The sequence below is a fragment of the Euprymna scolopes genome, chromosome 14 (assembly GCF_053919585.1).
Source record: "Euprymna scolopes isolate OS-2025 chromosome 14, ASM5391958v1, whole genome shotgun sequence".
Lineage (NCBI taxonomy): Eukaryota > Metazoa > Mollusca > Cephalopoda > Sepiida > Sepiolidae > Euprymna > Euprymna scolopes.
In genome coordinates, this window is record NC_136495.1 from 130,646,796 (window position 1) to 130,666,209 (window position 19,414).

The following is a 19,414-nucleotide window of genomic DNA, read 5'->3' on the forward strand; positions in this document are numbered from 1 at the left end:
CAAGTGAGACGACAGAGAGAAGAGTCAAAGAGCAAACGTGAGCCACAAATTACGTCGCTGCACCGTGTCACTGAAATCTGCCCATATCCGGCTTCTCTGACTGAAGCGTGCAACACAGTGAGAAATAAACGAGTGTTTTATATTTTTCTAACAAACGATTTTTTTTTGTTGCAAGTTCTTTTCTTGGCTGATGAGAAACTGCTCTTGGTTCAAGACAGCAACATCACAGATCTCTAATTTCCAACAGAGCCTTTCATTTAATTCATATAGGTAGCATGTTCTCATTACATTAGCTATGAAATAGAGTTCCCCTTTAAAATTTCGTGCAGATTATTGAGTAGAATAGAAAGATTTCCAAGTTTGAAAAGATACACATGAAGAAGGTCTGATGCTACATCGGTTGAAATATTGAGAATAAAACTCAAAATGAGAACAGTAGTCCGAATAATTCTAACAAGATTTATCAATCCTTATCTAAAAAATTCCGAAACTTAGTATTCTAACTATTATTAGGGATAACTGAAGCAATCCATGAGAAAAGTAATAGTGCCCTTCTTTTCATATTCATGTGCTAGCTAATGAAAATGGGGTCTTCTGGTTGCCTTGAACTACAGTTTACATACTTTTATATTCTTATGAGCAACTTGGTCCATCATCAACGAATTTTTTATCTACAAATTTGAAATTTGGTATATAGTGTATTCAGACATGTGGAAAACTTCTTAATCGGTTTTCATCCAGATAAAAGGGCCGCTGAATTGAAAAATTGGTACATAGGGGGGGGGTCATCGGAATTTTTATCTGTTTGTCAACTGTTTCACGAATGCATATGCGTGAATCGTTCACATGACATTAAGAAGTAAATTTGAAAACCCTTTTTCAAGACAGTGTCAAGTTGGCCTAATGGTTATCGTACTTGACTCACTGTCTTTAGGTTTTGGTTTTGATCTCATTTCAACTTAAGTATTTTTTTTACTTGCAAGAAGTGAACTGTTTAGAAAAAACAATACTCGCATGCACGTTTGTTTCTTTCAGTTTTTTAATTCAGTTTTTTTTTTTTTTTTAAGGAAGTTAACGGAAAGAATTCTGAATTAATTAAAAATGCAGTATTTATGCGTATTTTATGACCGGGCAACGCCGAGCGTCTTGCTAGTTAGTCCATAAACTATGAGTTTGAAATGTCATTTTTGTTGGTTTGTTCTGCTTGAATTTGAAATGGACACCTTTTAAAAATATATACATATATTTTAAAAGATTTTCTTATTGCTTGTCATGTCGCATGAATTTCCAAAATGTTGTGATATCTATTACTGATCTCTAGCGAAGATATTTAAAAAAAAAAAAATAAAAGCAACTAAGATTTATTACCCTGTCACTGGTTGTAAAGCTAATTTGATCTGGACTCGAATTTACTCTGACTTTACATTCCACGTGTTCCTTTTTTATTATTATTCAGATGACGTAATTTTATGTCTTATTATGACTTGAATTATTTAGTTTTCACCAATAAGAATATGTTCAAGTAAATTGATTAATAATAAAAGATAATTTGGTAAAAAAAAAGTTAAAAAAAAGATGAAATAAAATTAAAGACTCCCAGGCAACGCTAGTAGATACAGCTAGTCTCTCTCTTTCTCTTTTATATATATATATATATATATATATATATATATATATATATATATATAAATCATTCACAGATATTGTTTTGCTGTATCACAGCTCTTTGTGGTTAGACTAACATCTATCCCAAGCCCAGGATCGAACAAACAATCATTGTCTTAAGTCAGTAACTCTACCTAACAGGTCACTGAATCAGTCCCATTGGCAATGATATCTAACAATGCTTTATACAAATATTGACCGCCATTCACCACTCCATCCAGCACGGCCGTAGTTGAGATTGAACTCCTTGCACAAGTTTGTTGTGTAATTCAAATCATGAGCTGAATACTTGATGCTTCGCCAAGGCTATCAAGAGTATTTCTTATCGTGACACCATCACTAGATGGAGTACCTACCACGGCTTAAAGCCCCATCTACTCTCGAGAGAAGGATAGACTACACCAGTTTCTCAAACTGGTATTTTTTCTTGCGGTACATACAGCACCTCACCTTCCCAAATGATCACCCATTTGGTGCTGGCCAGGGTCAACGTTGTTTAACTTTGGTGATCTGCTGAGAACCAGTGTGTCAACTCACACCCTGCTTTATTTGCTTTTTGTTTACAAAGAGCTTTGTATTATGCTAAAGTAGCAACAGGCAATAAAACTACTGAGAATGCTCAACCTGAATATATATATATATATATATATATATATATATATATATATATATATATATAATCAGTGTTGGAAGATAAATTAATGCAAATTTCGTATTTATTATATTGGACCCAATATATAGTAATGATTTTCAAAAGTTAAAAAAAAAAACGATTTATTTTGTTTTGACATTAATGCTTGAACTATAAAAACATGTTTGCAAGATTAAAAAAAGCTAAACGTCTGTGTGTGTGTCTGGTCACGTATAGGCTCCTATATGGTTGGCTATTAGAGAAAACTGATCACATATAATGATAGAAGATGTATCAAGACACAGGAATGGATATGTTTGTTCTGGCATAATGATGATTCATTAAAATTGTGGAGTCTGCGTACGCGCCTGGTCCACAAAGTATGGAAATAAAAACTTTCAACTTAAAAAAAAAAAACGTTTACAAGTGTTTTGATATAGATGTACATAATAATACTTTTATAAGTATGTTTTAACTTAAATAGGATGGTATAATAAAACTGGGGTCTGCGTTCGCGCCTGGCCTCCATAGAATGGAAATAGGCACACACTTTAAAGACTTTTCATATCTATCTTCGTAAGTATACTTTGATAATTATGTTTCGGTTTGAAGAAATATGGTATAATAAAATTATGGGGTGTACGTTCGCACCTGACCTCCATAGAATGGAAATATGTCACAAAGTTTAACAAGGTGTTTTAATATAGATCCACAGAATATTGTGATAAGTGTTTTAGTGTGAACAGGTATGGTATAATAAATTATGGGGTTTATCTATTTTATTTTTACTTTCATCATATTTTACTTTAGTATTGATACCCCCAAATTCGAAGCTATCTCTTTACAACCCTTCCTTTTCATAACCTATCATACTTTCATAAATCAGAGTCCATTTTCTGTAGGCTGTTTTTGAACCCAGTCAAAGAGGGGTACTTTTGCTAGTATATATATATAAGAGGTTTGTGTTTACTATGAACCTTTTTATGCAAATATTACGCAAGTATAAATCATGTAGAATATCTGCATGAATATAATTACACGTAATTAAAGATGATCATCTCATAAGAACACCGAAAAGACTGATAGGGAATTAATTAAAATGAATGTTTAAAAGAATATGCTAATTAGCTAGATCTTTTGCAGGTGAATACAATTCCATGACCTATAAGTAACAAAGTTGTATTTTCTTTTTATATAAATAGAAAGAAGGGTATTTAATATGAATAACAATATACAAAAAAAAAAAAATTATAGGACTATAGATTGTTCTTAGTTTTTCTATATATGCAAGTAACTTTTTAAATGCATCCACACATCTATGTAAGAATGTCTAATTGTTGGTACGTCAGTCATGTTAAAGTTTGTAATGGCGTTTTTATTACTAAACATGCAGATTAGATTTGCACCGTTTTTTTTTTTTTTTTAATAATTTGTTTACTTTTCTTTATTTTGTAATTATCTGATATTTTTGTGTACCTTTTAAATGCAGGGGAAAAATTTTATGTTGCATGAAGGACACAAGGAAAATATTCTTTTTAAAATGAGTAATACTTGCTCTGCGCAACATCATCCCTTTTTTTTTCTTACGTGTATTTATTTCATAAAAGTCTTTTAAAAAAAACTTTAAAAGTTCTGAACTGCACCCGAACAAGTCGTAAATACTTAGTATAATCAATGAAAACTAAATATGAACTTGTTTGTCTTTATTATTGCTTTATAGAAATATTAGCAAACGTGCCCGCGTATGTGTGCTGTATGCTCGAGTACCTACTTCACCCGAACCCTTGCAGTAAGTGGATCTTGTAAGAGCTGCATCAAATATGACCTTGACTTTGAAAAATGGTGGACACCATCCGTAAGTCAGAGACCATCGTGTCCAATGGTGTGGGCTGTAGGAAAGCCTATATACATCATCACGTCGGGTTTGGTCATGATCGGTCCAATGATGTTGACTGTACACACACACAAAATGCTACTACTTTATATGTGTGTGTGTGTATATATATATATATATATATATGACTACGTCATTTAATCACATAAATTAATATCCGAAAGTATAATTTTATGCGTAAAATTGAAGTATTTACTTCAACAGTGCTAAATACATAGGTAGAGCTAGGTAGTAAATTATAAAAATATATGGCAATTAAGCTACACAGAATATTCCGCGTTTCATCCACATAAGCCTGACGAATCCTAGCGTGGATGAAACACGGAATATTCTTAATTGCCATATATATTTTTATAACTTTATATAGGTCTTTTAGTACATAACCTGAAGGGGTTACGTTTACAGTCCAGTTTTTTGTTTGTGTATGATTTTGATTTTCAAAAGTTTAGTCATGGTCAAAATTTTGATGCAATTGAATAATAGTTACCTCCATGCAAAATTTGAATCCGATCAGATAGATTTTGTGTTAGTGTTTCCACAGCATAACTTCAGGAATGTGTCATAGTATATAAAGAAGTAAAGTACAGTTGTTGTTGGGTTGGGGGATGTACTCTTATTTTCTAGAACTGCTCATCTCATTTTGCAAGAAGACCACGAGAATTGTCATGCTCAAGTTGGAAATGGCTTTTCCGTTGAAAGAATTAACATGTGAATTGTGTAATTGTGTTTAACTATATCTATATTTCATATTTGAGATGGGGATTTGTATTGGTTGAACTACTGCTCTAATCTTGGATGCTATTCACTCAACGTTTTGACCGATGTAACCTTTAACGTTTACATGTCTTTTCAAACTCTGCAATCTGTATATGGAATTTTTGTACAGAATTTTGTATTGTACAGAATTTTTTTCCTTTAATCCACAAGAATAGTTTTTCTTTCCGTTACCTGTGATTGGGTAAAAATCTCGAGTAATTTATAACTGTATTAGTATCGCTTGCGCTGAGGATTGAACCTTCAACCTCCAAGAGAGTGTCACTTAGAATTGCTTATTACTAAGCGTCTGCGGCATAGTTTTGTGAGAATAGCATCAAAGAGCAGAAAATTACATTAAATATTTTGTCATCTTTTATTTCGTATTTCATGATGTTAATTTACTGCATATCTCATCTGATATCTAGTATTTTCTTATATCGTTCATTTTATCGTAGGTTATAGTTCAAATTGTCTGCGCTTTTTTACTTCCGGTTTCTGCTGTCCTTTTGGCTAGATGAGAAAGCCATTCTCACCATGGATAATGGGGTGGGAACTTTCACGTTAGTTGAAAGATAATCATTTATCAGAAAGGACCATGTCTTGCTTGTCACCGTCGTCCCATCAGCAGAGCAGAAACCAAAAGTATAAAAGAGCAGCCAATCTTAACTATAACCTTGGTATTTGTCTAAAATATTTTCTTAGTTTTATTAACAATGGATAGTAATTCGATATAAAAAACACTTTTTTTTTTGTATAAGTAAATAGATAAAAATCTAGTCTGTGATTAAAACTTGATGGAACCGATTGCTTTTAGCATTTTCTTGATACAAAACAGCAGATCAATACCGCCATAGAATGTTGGAATTTCTAATCCACAAACCTCCCTCACCACCCTCTTTTATATAACAAAAACTCTCTACTCCTCTCTCTTCCTATCTCTGCATCTGCTCCTCGCTCTCTTTATTCACCCTCCCCCCTCACACCATCTCCTGATCCATTGTCTGTCATATACCAATGCTTTTTTTTTCTCTCATTCAATTATCTCTTTCAATATTGTTCTGCTAGACTATTTCTAACCGCATTTGTTTCGTTTCTTATATATATATATATATATATATATATGTTCTTCTTTCCATGACTTGATGCCAATACTTCATTGCTATGTTTTTATTTACAAAACAAGAGACATTACCTTTAAAATGTTCACAATGGTATATCAAGAATAAGATTTCAGATAATCATTAAGTAACTGTCAAGTAGGATGCAAGAGTGAGTTATCTTCTCTTGTATATCACTAAACGAATACCCGTCCCAGGAAGGCCATCTGATGCTACCAGACCAGGCTGTCTGAATATATCGGCTTCCTGACCTCAAATACGCCAAGCATTGATGCAATAGTTTTTTTTTTCTCCTTTTCTTTTTGCAAGAAAACATGTTCTGTACAGGAGAATACAAAACCGATTTTCCTCTACAAAACAACCAAACCAAACATCATGAATAAATGTTTGGCAATCTAAATAACTTGAAGCATAAAATATTTATTTTACCAAAATATCAAAAGGATTATCATAAAGACAGGCGATGCCTATTGATTTTAACCGTGATAACAAAGCCATAAGTAGGAAAATTGTCAGCAGGAAGAGAGTTAAAGAAACCTGTCTTTCTTTAGAAAGAAGTTACTTGAACAGTTTAGTAAATTATTGATAAGTTATTGAAATATGGCAAGCGAGCTTGTCATTAATATTTCTTGCTTTCTTTGCTTTGTGTGTATGTGAATATGAGTAGACAACCTTTCTGAGTGTCCTTTGTTCTTTCAAACGTTTTTCTTTTTCAATTCTCAGCTTTCTTTACTTACCGTGTTTGTTATGAATCAGCTCCGACATGAGGAATGGCTCACCAACTCCCGCTCACGCTTCCGTTCCCATTTCACCCTGCTGGGAAATAAACCCGCCTTTCTATTCTCCCCCCGCTCTGTCTGACACACTTGGTATTTCTTTTCTTTTCTACCTGTGTTTTTATTTCTCAACCTGGGAACTTGTACAATCATAGGTTCCCTTCAAAGCCAGGCATAACTATATATAGCCGTACTTATTTGTAGTTGCAAATATTTTATAGATGTGTATGACAAAAAAGACTTTCATAAACGCAACTAAAAGATATACGAATTGAACAATACTTAGGCTTACAGTGTCAAACTATGGCATTGTTAATAACAATACTTACAATGTCAAACTATGGCATTGTAACATTTTATTTATAAAGTAAATCTAATTTTTGTAGTTATGGATAACTAAACTCCACTTATAAAGGTCTGTGTTTGTCTGTTAGTCGCAATTTTTGTAGAGATATGAAATACATTTCATATCGAAATATCTTAACTTATTTTAGAAATAAAAAATATTACATAAATTAATACTAAATAATAGTGTTGGAACGATTAATCAGAACCAGAAAAATCGGATTATTTGAGGGTATCGGAATCGGAAAAATTTGTACCGATTTTCCGATGCCAAACGATTCTTTTAATTTTCTATTTTATTTTATTTTGTTTAAAGCAAAATCTTCCATTGCTAGTAACGATGATAAAGTAATAAATAATAATTGATTTTAAGCCACCAGTGAAGCTAAAATCGATAAGTATATTTTTACTTTTAGGAAAATATCTACACATTTGACATGTGTGTGTGTGTGTGTTTTTTATAGTAATCGGAGAAAAAGTACAACTATATAGTTAAATATTTAAAGATTTCTAAAGGATCGGAATCTGGAATTTAGTACGGAATCAGTTATTGTATTGGAATCATTCCATCGCTACTAAATAATAAATTCCCAAAAATAAAGCTGATTCCATAACCGGAAATCGAAACTGAATCCTGAAGGTCTTCAGTCTGATGTTCTACAAACTTAGCTATGTATATTTTTTTTTATTAAATAGATCTAAAAACATTACATTCGAAATAATTATAGCTTTGATGTGATGTCATAGATTTATGAATTGGGTAATATTTCCAACATAAGCGATCATAAAAATAAATGAAGGACTGGCTAGACATTATCAATAGCGTTGAAAATTCATTTAATACAATTTCTTCTGATTTAACTTTGTATCTGTGCTAAAATCATTTTAATATATAATACTAATATCACCTGTCTGTTTAAATGTATGTATGAATGTTTGTATGTCTGCCTAAAACTTTCGACAGAGGCGACGGATTTTCGTATAGTTTTGAAGCTCGATTCTTCGGACGACAAATATCGAAAAATTGGCCAAAAACATTAATTCCTTCACCCTCAACTGGGCACTATTCAACAGGGGGGGGGGCTTCGTTTTTTTCACCAATATTTTCAAAAGTCCTCCCCTCTTTTCGATTGACTAGCCTTAATTTAAACCTACGTCACGTCCGGTTTGGAGATGGGTGCAACAGTAAAGACGCCATGAGGGCGAAGGAATTTGTTTTTTAGCCAATTATTCAATATTTGTCGTCCAAAGGGTCGAGCTTCAAAACCATACTGATATCGTGAAAATCTGTCACCTCTGTCGAAAGTTTTAGACAGACATACATACATACATACATACATACATGCGTCCATTTAAACAGAAAGATGAGGTTTATATTATAGATATATTACTAGACAAAACGTCTAGACCCAGGGGAGGTTTAGTCTGTATAATAAATTCATTAATATATCATCTGATTGTGTGTCAAATCATGGCCAAATGTATCATTGTGAAATAACGTCTTTAAACGTGTTATAATTTTTATGAAAATTATTTAATTAATCTAATGAATGTGACCATAAACAATTTAATTAAGCTTTAAAAATATCTTAGTTGAACTATAAATTGGAGGACTGGTATCAAATAGCTATTTAAAAAAAAATATTTTGTACTATATATCAGTTTGTGAAAATGGGTTTGGTGCAATTAATTATTTTTTTTTATATATATACTTTTAAGCATTTTATTCATAAGTATAATGTAACTACTTGTAGGTTGAGACGCAATTTGGGTACAAAAATTGTCAGACAACGGAGCTGAATGAGAACTCTGATGTTGACAAAGTATATCTCTATTGAGTTTGTGGAAGTTTTGTTACCTTAGTGATACTATATGGGCAGATACTAGTGCGATTACACACCGTTTCATCCAAGGTAACACCAGACCATGTTCAGGTGCATCTTGTTAAACTCTGAGAATTCTTTCTGTCGGACTTGAGAGGGAATCTTTTTGCTGGACTTGAGGGGTGGGGGATTTTTCTGCTGGACTCGGGCGGCGGGGGGGGGGGGAATTTCTGTCGAAGTAGAGTGGGTGGAGTAAGTTCAGGACACTTTTATCATTAGTAAAGAGCAGAACATTATCACTGTTGGATGTTGACAACCCTTAAAAAATACTTACATTGGGTAAAATCTGAAGAAAGGATGTCAACGCCTATTCAAAGAACTAGAACCCATCCATTATAGTGGAAATATGCCAATATCTCTGAAAGTCTTTAGTGTGATGATTAAAATGCATAAATGTTTTTTTGCAACAATTGATGGAAATCTTCATTTTCGTTTTGCACCATGGTGCATTACTGCATTCTTTGTTGAAAGGTAAATGACGTAATTAAATTAGGTAATCACAAAAAAAAATAACATACAAATATGCACATAACATTAATAAACAAACTGACATCATTTGGTAAAAAGAAAAATGATAGCAAGTCAAAGGAAGGAAATTTTGTTGTGTCATCTTTGTGTTCACCCAGAGAATAAGCAGACACACACATTTGTTCCACTTGACTGGATAATAAAAGCTAACAAATGAATCTTGTTTTTCTCCTGTGAGATTTAACATGTTCTGCTTCAGTGGCCAAGTGACCTGTAGTATCCGCCTACATGCAATGCTTCTTTTAAAGTTGTTTTCGTATTTTCAAAATCTTAAAACGCAATTTACAAGGAATTGTGAGCTTAAGCGTAAAATTCACCATATTTTTTAAATGTAAGTTAATTTATTTGTGATTTATTAGTAAAAAACAAAAAAAAAAAAAAAAAGAGAACGGAATTGTTTCCGAATGAAAATTGAATAAATAAATCTCTTTATCATTAAACTTGTGATCACTTCTGATTCTGAATTTTTGAGATGAGGATTGATAATTTGCATTACTTGGATTACTGTTCTCATCTTGAGTGTTATTTTCACATTTCGTCTGATGTGACCTCCACCCTTCAAGTGTCCCTTGTAACGCTCTGGGGTCCGTTTCTGTCGGCCTCTGGGATCCGTTTCTGTCGGCCTCTGGGATCCGTTTCTGTCGGCCTCTGGGATCCGTTTCTGTCGGCCTCTGGGATCCGTTTCTGTCGGCCTCTGGGACCCTTTTCTGTCGACCTCTGGGATCCGTTTCTGTCGACCTCTGGGACCCTTTTCTGTCGACTGTTTGGAACCCTAACAGAATTTTGAACAGAACCGTTTATTTCAACAACGGGGTTACCATGATCTGGTTCCATCAGTCATGAGCAGGTGACCATTTGGGACTTCTAGACAGGTGCTGTATGTGCTCTCCGCTTATCTCGGCATTGTTTCCAGTCATTCTGAACTTCTCCTTACAGTATCAATTCAGGGAAGGTGTGGTTGGAGATTGCGCAACCCTTGTTACACAATTACATGTGCAGCTGCCACTACGGAGAGGGAGGGGTATCTTTAGTCTTTCAAGACTGAACGGAGGCATCAAGGATTTGGGAAAGATGTAGCACCTGTTAGTCTCCCTCTGATATTCCCGAGAATTACCATACTAGGGATGGAGTTCCCTAGTTATACCGAAAACAATGTATCTAGCAAAGGAAAACTGTTGAAAAGCCAAACTGGGTAAAAAGGGAGTCTATTGGGCCTATGTGGCCATTTTCTAGTGATGGTGTCACGAAAAAAAACAACCGCTTTCAATTTGTCATGAGCCAGCACGGAAGTAGTAAGGCTCAGGAAACTGTCATGAGAATGCTCACGTAGGTATACTACTTGCTCTAACCGAAGATAGCAAAATATAAATAATCCAAATAAGTATTATAAGAGTATTCAATAGATAGAGAGGGTCAATCCAATCCCCTCATGAAGCTTGGTTTCTGTTTTGAAATAGCAACACTTACTGCAGGACTGCTTCTTTGTTGACTACAACACGGTTGTCTTTAAATTCTTTGTCTACAAATACTTGTCGAACCTTTCTCATCTGTAATTAAATTTTATTCATTAGTTATAATTTTCAATCCTCTCCTATAGTATTCGTTAGCATTGAACTGATAACACAAGGGAACAGTCAATATGTTGCATTTAAAGAAAGACTTGTTTTTAGTCAATTTTAGTGTGTTGAGTTCAAATCTGAAGTTAGTTTTATTCTGCAAGCTACAGATTTTATGCAATCTTTGATTTTTATTAAAAAAGAAAAAAAAACAGGAACTTCTTCAGAGTGCGGAGCAGGCCGAATAGCTGAGGAAATGTTCGGATATACGATCTTATGTCTGTTTTTCTTGCCCACACCCGCTGTGTTTACCATGCAGAAGTAGCAATCAGTTACATGGTTTGTGGGTTCTCGCCAAATCATTGGAACTCCAAAAGGCAGACCTTTGCGTTTTCCTTTGGTCCAGCTTCGGAGCATTTCCTCACAATTGTGGCACACAACATGAGGAGCCCATTGCTTGTCTTGGTCACCAAGATGAACTTCAAAATAGGTTCGCTTCACAAACAAGGATATGTTACGTCTCTGATGATGGAGTGTGTAGCAACCACAGATGTAACAGAAGGCATCAGTCTTGTTTCTACAGTGATGTCTCAATGAGGAAGCCATGTTTGATCTGGAAAAAAGAAGGCAGATAAAAATATTAGAATCTATCTATATATATAATCTCAAGATACTTAGATTTGGGTTACGTAAGTTCATATTTAGACTATTCCATCTATCTCAAATTGCATGAAAACTAGAGATTATGGAGAAAAACTAATTTCAGATTTGTAATCAGCGCCTAAAAATCCTGCAGAATCAGTTAAAAAATCAAATGCAACAGAAAGTTAAAAAAATAGTGTTCACCAGTGTAATCTATCCATTTCATAAAATCTTATCCGTCAGTGGTTTTTAGTCTTGATAAGAATTTTTTAGATGAAGATAGATTATTTCTATTGTTTGAATATTTCAGACTACTGTTCTCATCTTGAAGTGTTATTTTGACAACGTTTTGGTTGATGCAACCTCTGACTTTCTTCAGGTGAATCTTGTCAAAACACTTAGGATTGAACTTTCAACCTCCAGAAATGTAACTTTTACAACTGAAATTTTACAAAGTACTCTATCCACTGTGCCATGGATCCTGAATCCAAGTAATGCAGTTTGGAATTAAATTAACATATCTGTCACTAAATTCTTCTGCAGTCATCGTATTTGGTTTAACATCTGTTTAAAATGTGATCATGCATTGTATAGGTTTTCGAAATTGACTTTTAAACTAAACTAACTCTACCCAGGTTTTTATTTATCCCTCTTTCTCTCAAGTTCATTATCATTATCACACCCTCTTATGTTTTGCATGACCCTTTCCCTGTAAACAACCTCCTACTTCAGCTGTACTACATCTATTAACCAAAGAACTGTCAAAGAACCGGCAAAGGAGGAATTGGTCCTAGTAATTCACTCCACTCCCGTTTGTCTGTTTGCACTTTTCTCAATAACCATGCGTTGGATTTTTTAAAAATTTTGCACAAACATTAGTCATAGTAAAAGTAAATTTTTGCTGGAACGGATTTTCTGGTTGTTCCCTTTGGGGCTATTATAGGAGTAAAATTGCCCTCAAATCGTTTATCCATTTGTTTGTTCGTACTTTTCTCAACCATGCCTTAAATTTTTAAAAAATTTTGCACAAACATTAGTGATGGTGAAAGTAAATTTTTCACTCGTGGAAGGGCACCCCAGATGTTCGGCTTGTTTTCAACATGTCCATATCATCAAAATGTCCTGTTCTGCATACATGTCCATATAGCACTGAAATATCAACCATTGTTTCAAAAATCACTCTTTGTCTATATTAGCTTTTAATCCCATCTAACATCTTTTTTCACATTTTTGCTGGTGTCAAATTCTCTTAAGAAATCAATAGAAATGTCTTTGAACATTTCAAATGATTCCTCTTTAAGACATTCTATATCGAGTTAATGCATTTTAAAAATAAAAGAAAGATCAATTTGCTCCTTAAGGAGTGTTTTTTTTTTTTTTTTTTTTTTCATATACCTGTATGATGGATGATAGTGGACTGATTCTTACAAATATTGGCCAGAGAAGCTGTCAGTTTCAATGGAACAATTCCTATAAAAATTGCTTTATGATTATCTTCATAAGGGAGAATGTGTAATCTTTGCATCCCTTAAATTTCAAGGCATCTGATATGAATATAAAATGCTGGTAGCAACTGAATTTAAATTCAAATCACTCCTGCATCATAAAGTTAAGCTAAAAGCAAACAACTATTTACTTTTGATACGGTGTTCTAGCTTACCCAAAGTCATCGATTTTCAATAATCTTGGATAAACCATTGCATGTGGAGAACAATCTATACACTTCAAAATTACGTCGTGACTAACATCTTTGAAAAATGAGACATAGTTTTGCTTACAGACATCAAATTTTAATTACGTTAAGCATTCTTTTGTAATTTAGACAAAATAGATTTGTCTCAAAAGTAATGAAACATCTTTAGGGAGTTGAGTTAATGCTTTTCGGGCACTCCCTAATAAAATAAATATTTCAACACAAGCTACTGAATAAACGAACAAACGACTTTGTAAAACTTGCAAGGAAAAGGTTTATTGAAGTAAGGCAAGATGCCATTTAGATATAGCTGGGATAGAACTCGTCTGCCATTGCCCGGTAGTTATTCCCAAGTGGGGACCGTCGATACCGATGTAGGCACAGAGAGAGTGAGGAAACAGGTCCGCTCTCTTTGACGTCTTGCTGGAAAAAGGAAGAGTTTTTCTTGTCCAGGACGGAAGCAGTTACAATTCTTAAGGGGGTAAGGAAGATCCCTGCGCTATGCCTCTGATTGGTCAGTATGTGCCATATCGCACAGTCGGGGGAGGCACTGACGCACAAGAAAAGAGTTCTATTTGTTTCTGCTACACATCAAATGCCAATATGTTTTTTTTATCAGTTTACACATTTAATCTATCTCTATTAAAATGGTTCCTTAAAACCACATTAAAAAAAAACTCTTTCTACACCAATCCTGTAACTCGAGTTATTTTGTCACTGTGACCTTTCTGATGTTTTATTTTTTCCCTTCTTTCGACTAAAGTTAATTATTTTTTAATCTTGGTTTTCTTTGAACTAGTAAATCTGATATGTGACTCATGGATTAAAAAGTAATTTGTAAGGCTTAAGTCGATTTTATACTCCTTGGTGATTCAGCTTCTTATCCTGTCCCCTTTTTGCTTTCCTGCCCATCCTCTTATGACCAACCCCATTGTTTGATAATATTTCTTATGAGAATAAAATATCTGCCTTGTAATTCAGGCCAGAATAATACCTGATGTCAGACGAACAGTCATCTACAATGCAAGTCTTATCTCAACACACCAAAATTTGCTTAAAAGTATAAAATGATTTTTAGGAATTTTAATTTGATATCCTCTGTTTGATTAAAAAATAGTTATCTATCTTTATATATAAACTAGCGGGGGTACCCGGCGTTGCCCGAGTGTTTGTTTCCGGGACGGGGGGGGGGAGTTTTAAAAAATGTTATGGTAGATAAGTAGGAAGGATCAAACCCGGAGTCATGAGTAAAAGTAGGAAAATAAAGTGTGAAAAAAAAAAAACAAAAAAAAAAAAAAACATCTGCAACGTTAACAGTTCGGCCACCAAGAAAAGTCCATTCCAGTTGTTTAGGAAAAAAAAAAAAAAAAAAAAAAAAACGACTACGGTAGGTCGGCGCGAACGTAAAAATATAATGTGAATTGTCCAGCACGCTAACCACTACGCCACAGAGCACTGCATCTTAGTTTAGTGATTTTAAATAACTTCACATGAAAGAACTACGAAGCCAAACCGGTGTTCTCTTCTCAACTGTTCCTTGTGAACGATCCCCAAACGGTGTTAAGTGGTGGCAGGGGGAAGAGGAATTTATTAGAGAGAAAATATTTTACCACTTCCATTGATCTTAACCGATTTTGGCCGTGATTTCTCAACAGAAAAAGTATAGAAATCTAAGATTATCGAGGAATTTGAGAAATAATAAGCCTATAACACACCTCAGATATTGTTCTGCCGTTTGTGCATATTATATTTGCATGAAATATCTTGATTTTTAATCCTATTAATGTCAAAATCCGACGGGAAAAAATGAGTTCATTTTATATATATAATAATCTCACCTGTCTGTTTAAATGTATGAGTGTATGTTTGTATATCTGCCTAAAACTTTCGACAGAGCACGACATATTTTCACAAGATCAGTATTGTTTTGGAGCTCGACTCTTTGGACGACAAATATCGAAAAATTGGTTAAAAATATAAATTCCTTCACCCGCAACTGAGCACTTTTCTATAGGGTGGGGTCAATGTTTTGCAGATATTTTCGAAAGTCATCCCCTCTTTTCGATTGACTAGCCTTAATTTAAACATTCATCACTTCCGGGTTGGCAATGGGCGCAACAGCAAAGCCATCACGTTTTTTTTTTTTTTTTTTGTTTTCACATTCTTTTCCTCCTTCGCAAAATGGGTTGGAGTTTGCCTGCCTACTATCACTTTTTTTTTTTTTTTTTTTTTTTTTGCTCCACACACACCTCAAAACATCCTGGCAATGCAGAGCATCCAGTCTACTCTTCTATCTTATTATAAATTTTCCTTATGTCTGTGCGTGTGTGTGTGTGTGTGTGTGTGTGTGTGTGTATGCGAGGCGATTTATCTCAGCCGACAGGCAACCCACCCAAGCAAGTAAAGTACCGAAATGAAGCTTATGACCCAGCGGATGTTTTAGTGATTGTTTGGTGTATGGAAATGCAAAAAAAAAAAAAATGCAAAACTGGATATTTTTCCGGTACAGCTGGGCAAACTTGGGTTCTTGTATATATAAACGGCTGTGTGCATTTTTTTTTTTTTTTGTGGGGTTCTCGACGAGGTTACATTTATTTAGAAGTTTCCTTACACTTCCTAGATTATAATATCTACGATTTGCGAATGGACGTCGTCTCTACATTTATTTTGATAGACTTTTAAAAAATTCCTTCTATTCCGTCCTTTCACCTGTTTGTTTGTCTTTTTAGTCGTGTGCAAGCGACTCTATAAGTCACTTCGTCGGTCGGTCGGTCTGTCAGTTTGTCCGTAACACTTTTGTACTTGGCCTTTTTGGTTAAGATCAAATATCTGTAGTTAATAGATACTGTTCTCAAGATCAAAGTGTAGTTGTTAATAGATGCTGTTCTCAGGATCAAAGTGTAGTATCTGCCGGAACAGATACTGCAAGCAAAGACCATATGTGGAGGCAACCACACATATAAGACCTTGGTCAATGTAGGGGCAACCCTTCATACCAATTGTCACTATCCAGCTTCCCTCCTCCCCGGGGAGTTGGTCCCTATTTCCCCTTCACTCCTCACATTAAAAATCGGCCTTGTGCCTAATTTGCTAGGTGGGGGAGCAGGTAAATACCCTTTTCTTGACCTTTTGGCCAAGATCAAAGTGTAGTATCTGTTCTTACTACATGCTGTACTTATGTTTATAACATTTCCTTGGCCACATAGGGAATTTGATACGTTATATTAGCTAAATCAAATAATTTTTGTGATATTAAGTAGTGGATCACCCATTTTACAACCAGTCAGTCTCAAAGCCATTCAAGTCATTCTCCAGATCATTCAAGTTGGTTTTGAAGGATTCCAGTTATTTTTTAAGCATTCAAGTCATTCTTAAGGTCATTCAATTCAATCTTAAGTTCATTAAAGTCATTCTAAGTCATATACTTTTTATTTATTTAAGTCATTTCAGCCCATTTTCCGGTCATTTTAGTTTATCTTAAAGAATTTCATATCAATCCTACATTCACGCATTCATTCATTACACAAGAGCATGCAACTAATGGTCATCGGCCTTGTTCCTATAAATAAAGCGAAACTAAATTAAGTGAAGTCATTCATTGGCTTTCTTGGCCGGGACGTTTAGAAAGGCAATTAGCTTTGATCAATGTGGGGGAAACTGATGATTCCTAAAAGTATGAAACACTAGTGTCTGTAGGTATTTAATAATTATTATAGTAAATAATTATGTGTGTGTGTAATGTATAAAACAAAGTGCCACTATAACTTTACTGTATTGTTAAATGGTGTGCTTATATCCTTCCTCTCCTCATTATTTCACTCTTGTTAAAGTGCAGAAGTGTAAAGAAGATTCCTGTGCTTGGGAGAAACTGCGTTCTCACGTGAATTGAAGGATGCTGTTAAGTGGGGAATTAACTTGATTTACGCCCGCATCCACATACATGCATCCACTCTCATACTCGTATACACAAAGGATACACATTCTGTTGTTATTTTCATGGCAAGTGCTCGTCTGAGCTCCAATCTATGGTCCCCGCTTGCCAAAATTTCATGAAAAACACTTGTCTTTCTGAAACAACTATCAATAATTTCCCCCACTCTTTATTTGTGCCTAAACTTAAACGTGGATTCCATGAACAAAGTTTCTTTCTTAAAACAGCGCACCTGTGGAACTCCGTTCTGTTTTCCTGCTTTCCAGTTGATTACAATATGGCTGTCTTCAAGTCTAATGTAAACAAGTTCTTGATGAACCGTCCTTCAGTAATCCAATTTATCAAATTTCCTCTACTAATTATTACTATGATATTGTCTCGTTGAATACTACACTCATTAACCCTTATCCTCGAGTGGCCTTCGAGCCTTGATAAGTGATGACATCTTTGTGTAAAAAAAGCAAAACAAAAAATATCAAGTATTGGACACTGTTTTATTTAAAAAAACAAAAAAAAAAAAAAAGCTTATCCAAACGATTGCATTTTTCCTATATATCTATATATGATAAAAATTCTTTTGCTTATATTTTCATAATTTTCAAATTGATACTAGCCTGTAGTTTATTTATTTATTTTTTCTGTTTTCTCCTTCTGACGAGAAAAGCTCGTCCTTGAAAATTCGTGGATTAAGGATCGGTGCTTTATATTTCTTGCTGGAACACTTGATGATTTAATAAATGTTGTAAACTTTTTCCAAGTAAATTTTTTTTTTTCAATATTTCTTATATAGTACTTATATGGTTGCTGTTTTCTGGATGTTGATCCAATGAAAACGCCATTGTTTCTGAACTCGTGCCCAATAACGGCTAGAGCTGTATTATAGCAGAAATATTTATTTATACAAACATTATTAGCTACGTATGTGCATGCATGTGTCGGCTGTGACTATTCAAAGTGTAGATTCTTCATGTTATATTATAAAACTGAGGGAATAGATATTTTTTTTCTTTGTTCTGGCCATGAGCTTTAGTTTGTCTTATAAAAGGGAAAGAATATTGAAAGTCAATACTGACATCATTGTTACTTCATTTTCCTTTCCTCCACGGAGTTTAATCTTCTCTGGCCACTAATTTAAAAGGATAATTATCTATTCTGTACCTACCATTTACCTTTTAATCAAGTTCATGAAAGCTGGTTCCAACCACTCTCCAGCATTTTCATTAAACCACAAAAAAAAAAAAGAAGAAAAAGATTGTGGAGAAGGAGTACATTTGCGATTTTAAAACCATGGTTTCAGCTGGAAATGAAACAACGGTCTTTGATTATTTATTTGCTGTAATTTAGTTAGTGTGGTGTCTGATTTATACTCCCTTGGAGATATTTGATTTTAGCACAAGATTTTCCATGCGGTGAAAAATAAAACAAAAATTTGACTCTTACTGATGCAACCTCCAAACTTATGTTGTCTGAACCAGCTCTGCAATTTAGTATAGCTTTCTAAACTGTGGACATAAAAGTGAGACTAGCCTTAGCTCTCAACGTAAGATGGTTCGTTTGTGTCTGGCGTGCAGGGCAGTAATTGATCCGAAGGAAGAAACATCGCCATTACGGTGAGTATCTTATGGGAAACGCGATCTCGTAGCTGCGAGAATTGGCGAGAGCTGAACTTGGCTGTATGGAAATTGATTGGCATTCACTGGCATAACTGTGACGGCGGGAGACCACTTGAGAGATGGTGTGTAGCGAACTACGAGGTGTGTTGTTCTTGCGTGTGAAGATCAGTGGAGTTTTGAGAGGATTGTTTCAGTAACGAACTAACGAATTTGTGAGGAGTGGGTTTTCCTTCTTCGTCTTTCTTTATTGAAGCCCGGACCTTTAGGTGTTATCTTAACCGGAAACTATCCTTCTTACCGAGAACTGAAACTTTTCGTATCTAACATAAAGTGAATCCATCGAGCTGTTCAGTAGCCAAAAAAAGCCAAGTACGTCCAAGGAT

At 34.5% G+C, this 19,414-nt stretch overlaps 1 pseudogene; it reads left to right on the forward strand.

The window, feature by feature from the left end:
- The first annotated feature begins 16,599 nt into the window (after positions 1-16,599).
- Positions 16,600-16,760, forward strand: LOC145293547 (U2 spliceosomal RNA; annotated as a pseudogene).
- The last annotated feature ends 2,654 nt before the right edge of the window (positions 16,761-19,414 follow it).